The sequence below is a fragment of the Chinchilla lanigera genome, unplaced genomic scaffold (assembly GCF_000276665.1).
Source record: "Chinchilla lanigera isolate Chin_1 unplaced genomic scaffold, ChiLan1.0 scaffold00125, whole genome shotgun sequence".
Lineage (NCBI taxonomy): Eukaryota > Metazoa > Chordata > Mammalia > Rodentia > Chinchillidae > Chinchilla > Chinchilla lanigera.
Window position 1 is genome coordinate 269,107 of NW_004955526.1, and position 5,307 is coordinate 274,413.

Consider the following 5,307-nt stretch of genomic DNA (forward strand, 5'->3'; position numbering starts at 1 on the left):
GGTGACATCTGTCACATCTCAGAGGACAGAGGGACAGAAGTGCACAGCCCCACCTCTTCTACGTGAATATGGAGAAACCTTCTCTAGACTTTGGTTAAAATTTATTTCTAAAATATGAAATCTCAGAGCTCCTGGTTACCAGGGAATGAAGGTTCCGAGGGGTGACTGGTCCAGTTTTGCCTGGAAAATGCAGAATGTTCTTCACTGAGGAACTTTACAAATCAGTACATTTATTTTTCAGTACTGGGTATTGAACCTAGAGCTTTCTCCCTGAGCTACATCACTAGCTCCTTTAATTTTTGTTTTTAATTTTCTCATAGAGTCTCACTAAGTAGCTACAATACCCAGTCTGTACTCGAATGTGTGGTCCTCTTACCTCAACATCCCAGAGTACTGGGATTACAGATGTGTACAATCTCACCTGGCTTCATAAGGCAGTTTTGAAAAACAAACTTCAAAATCTATCACTATGCCTTGGTGTCTGCCTTTATGACTTGTGTCAATTTGGAATCTCTAGCAAGAGGTGTGGACTCCAGCAGAGGGCTGGTTTTCCCAGTGTCCAGTGACCTGCTGGCCTTGTACCAGGTGAGTGGCCTTCATTCTAAGGCTGCCTGCCTGCCTGGGTGGTGACCATAGTGGAGGTCTGCACTGACCTCCTCCCCATACTGGCCCTGATGTACAGAGACCCCACATATTTTCCCACCTTTCAGTGAGGTGAGCTGGGCAGTGAGCAGGACAAGCCCATCCCAGTGACACTTGCCCCCAAAATTTATGCACATGCATTAGTTACTGTCCTGAAGGCTCTTGGGGATGGATCCTCCTCAGCACTAGGCAAGTGGATCTGTCTTGGGATCTCAGGGAGGCCAGGAGTATAGGAAGCACAGAGGAGGGAAGTTGAGACCTTGTCCTAATCCTTCTGCCTCAGCTGGCTTGAGGCTTTGGGGACTTACACAGTTCATCAGAAAAAGAGGCCATGAAAGCCCCTCTGCAACTAGCTGCTCTGTGGGCCTAGACGTGCTCTCCACGAGTGCTATAGCTGCAAGGATGTGAGAAGGAGCCTTTCTAGCCCACTGAGCAGAGCCTCCCCTGCAGCTCTGTGTGCAGCCTCTGCTTCCAGAGGCTCGTGTGTCTCTGGCTGTTCTTAGATCTTTGTGAGGCCTTAGGGGAGTCCTGATGGTCCCCTCTATGCCAACCCAACAGCTCTGCATCTCTGTCTTAGGACTCACTTATTGCCTGCTTTGGCCAAGCACACAGTGGTCTGGATGGTGGAGACCCACGTCCCACTGCACACAGAATGGACTGTCCAGGCCCTTCCCATGCACTCCGCAGACAGCTACCACCAAGATTCCCTCCCAGGACACCATCTTAGGGGACACAGCAGTACATTCTGCCCTAACCCATTAGTTAAACAGTTACTTAATATGCCTGAATATGTGTGAACCTGTAGCCTTCTGACACTACCTCTGAAGAGGAGGGTAAATTAAGTTTGTCATTGTGATTCCTTCATGGACAGGAGCTGGTAAATGGGGCACTTCTCTCTTTGTATTTGTTTCCCCGTTATCCTATAAGGATATTTTAGGATTAGTTCCCTCACACTTTCTATGTGCTTTGTGCCAAATCACTATTGGGACATAGCACCATGAATTTGAGATTAGTGGACTTCATAATACACAGGTTTTAGTTCTCAATATTATCAGTGTTGTTTTAGGAAGTAATCTCAATTTTATCCTAGATGCACTGATTTACCAAATGCATTTCAGATATATTTAGGTACTTGTGGCAAAATGGTGAGGCCATAATACAGGTATCCAACTATATATGAACAACATAAGAGTGGTTAGAGATGGAATTTTATCTTTAAGAAACAGGCATAGAATATCAAAGGAGCAGAATAGAGATCCTATGGAGCCACACATATGGAAGACTGAATTTTAAGAAGGGTGAAAGGCTGTTAAGTGGAAAAGGGATAAACTTTATTACAAATATGTCTGGATACATGTCATACATAGGTATGGTCCATAGACAGCCATATAAAATGTGTGATATTTGAATATGTTGGTAGGAAGTGTGGCTTTGATGGAGATGGGTCAACAAAATCTGGAAGGGGTTAAAATCTGGAAGCTTATATACTCATCCCTGGCTCCTCCATGCTGTGCTTCTGGCTGTCATGAGGTCAGGAATCTTTCTGCCACCACTTACACCATGGTGTTTGACCATGGACTCACTCCACTGAATCTGTGAGCTGATATAAACCTCTTCAAATGGTCTTTAAAATGTGGGTGTCTGGTATTTTGTCCTAGCAATTGTAAAATAATTAAAATACATTTCTGTGTGACAAAATTGTTTTGCTCCAGGGTTAGAGATTTCCTACAGACAACATCATAAAGAATATCCATAACAGAACAAAAATGATGGATTAGGTTTCATCAAAACTCAGATCTGACTCTTCAAAGATATCATTACAAGAATGAAAGCACAAGGCACAGGTTGGAATAAAAGATTTGCAAGGCATTTATCTGAGAAAAACTTCTTTCTATACCACAAAAGAAATATGAAATACTACAATAAGAAAATCTTTAAGAATTGAAAGCTGAATGCTGAGCCCTGGACAGCTTTGGGAGCCCTGGTGATCATGCCTGTCTACACCTTTGTGGGAGAAAGTTGATCCTTGGGGAACTTCAAGAGCCTCAGTAACTGCACCCCACTCCCTTCACTAGCACAGGACCCACACTGAGCCCCACACAACTTCAGGAGCCTCGGTAATCACAACCTGGCCCCTCCACACCTTCACAGGAGCCACACTGAGCTCTGGACATCTTCAGAAGCCTCAGTGATCACACTCAGACCCCTTCCACCAGTGCAGGAGCCACACTGAACAATGAACATCGTCAGGAGCCTCAGTGACCATGGTAGGCCCCTTCTTCAATGTTACAGGAGCCACACTGAGTCCTAGATAGCTTCAGGAGCCTCAGGGAGACGCCCCAGCCCACCACCCCATCACAGGAGCCACAATGAGTCCAGGACAGATTTGGGAACATGAATGACTGCCTCCCATGCCGCCCACACAATTGCAGGAGTCAAACTGAGCCCCATGAATCCTGGGGGGTCTTAAAAAATGACAAAACAATGGAGGAAAGTGCAATCTCAGACCTCCACCCCACACAGAACATATGCGGGAGACATCAACACAGAAGAGCTTGGAAATTACACACTTGAATAAACTAGAGACTGTTATAGATAAATTGATGCAACTAGAGACCATCTCATTAGTGAAATAAACCAGATTCACATGTGTAAACATCGTGTTTCCTCCCTACTATAAGAACCTGAAATAGTAAATAAAATCTGAAAGGCACAATACATATAGTGAAAGGGAAAAGAAACTGCTCAAACAGGAAGGAGCAACTGGGATGAGGAGGGGAGAAGAAAAAGAAAGAAGGAAGAGGGAAAATATGTATATATAGATACACAGGATAGCTAGGATAATTGTACTACTAATATCTTTAGGTTTATTGAAAGGAACAGTTAATGTGTAATTGTTTCATCAATCTTGCATGCCTGTGCTCCAAGAGCTGCTGGTCCCATGGTTCAAGTCCGAGCTTTACTCCCACCGGCACGGTTCCCAGCTAAAACTTGTGGAGAGAGCCAGGCATTTCCCATCTACTTCCTGGGGGCAGAGCGGGTGACCCAAGACCTACCGCCATTACAGTCTGAGTCTCTGCCCTCCGTGCAGCTGTGGAAGACAGGAGGTTCTCACTCACAAGCCCCATGGACTGCTCTCACTGGGGTGTGCCTGTGGCCCCTCCTTGCGTGTGCCCTGCACTGAGTGAGTGAGTACTCCAAGAGCTGCTGGTCCCGGGGATCGAGTCCATGCTTTATTCCCACTGCCACGGTTTCCAGCTGAAACTCAGAGAAAGAGTCAGATAGAAGGTCTTCACTCAGAAGCCCTGGGGACTGTTCTCACTGGGGTTCGCATGTGGGCCCTCCCTGTGCGTGCCCGGTGCCAAATGAGTGAGTGCTCCAAGAGCTACTAGTCTAGCAGTTCCAGTCTGTGCTTTACTTGTGCCAGGAACCCCTGGGGGGTCAGAGGCACAGGCAGTCTTTGATTGCTGTCCCTCTGGATTGCATCTGGTTCCTGTATGTGTTCTGAACTGACTGGACACACAGAATCAGGTGGTTCACAAACTGTCAACCCTGCCGTTTGTGTCTGGGTTTTGCCTGTACCCTGAACTGCCTGGGGACATAGGCCCACTGGACTGGGATGGTCACATCAGTGCAAACCGAGACTGGGACGTGCACATGCCCTGAACTGCAAGGGGACACTGGATCAGACCGTCTGCCATCAGCTGACACCAATGCCCGTGTCTGAGAACTGGGATAACTAGGCACAAATCAACAATGGCCGGAAAACCCAAAACTAAGTAGTGCTTCTCAGCGGACACTGAGGGGCAAACCTGACCAACAGAAAAACTAGGGACACTAGTGGCCTTTGCTGCACAGCCACTGAAGAGGGAAACAGAGCTTTCTGCATCTGCTAGCAAACATGACAAGACAAAGGACTAAAACACAATCCCAGAACTCCACCCCAATCAGAACAAGTCCAGGACACATCAACATAGGAGAACTTGGTAAACACATGCCTGAAATAGCTGAAATGATTGCAATGGAAGTAAAGAAACAACTCCATAAGGCCATAGAAGAGATTACATCAGAAATAATCTCTCAAGCAAAAAATGAAATGATAATAATAATGAAAGAACTGCTCAAAAAGTCTGAAGGAGAAACATATAAGAAAATAGAAGAACAAACGAGAAGGACAGAAGCATTAAATGAAAAATATAGAAAGGACTTCGAACGCATGAACCACATTCAAGGAGACTTCCAGGAAAACAGAGCTTCCACTGAGAGCTGCCAAAACCGCTTGAATGAAGCTGAAGATAGAATCTCAGACTTTGAAGACAGCATGGCAGCTAGTGACCGTGAAAGAAAGCATCTCGTAAAATCAACAAGGATCCAGGAAAAGTCAATTCAACAGCTGCAAAATGAGGCAAAGAGAAATAATGTATGACTTATAGGAGTCAATGAAACAGCAGGAGGCAACACAACTGACATAAAAACAATATTTGCAGAAATAATAGCAGAAAATTTCCCAGGCATGGAAACAGAACCGGATATTCAGGCAAAGGAGGTGTATAGAACTCCAACCAATTACAACCAAAATAAAACTACACCCAGACATATAATAGTCAAGTTCCCAGATCTCCAGCAAAAGAACAGAATATTAAAAGCTGCTAGAGAAAAGAAACA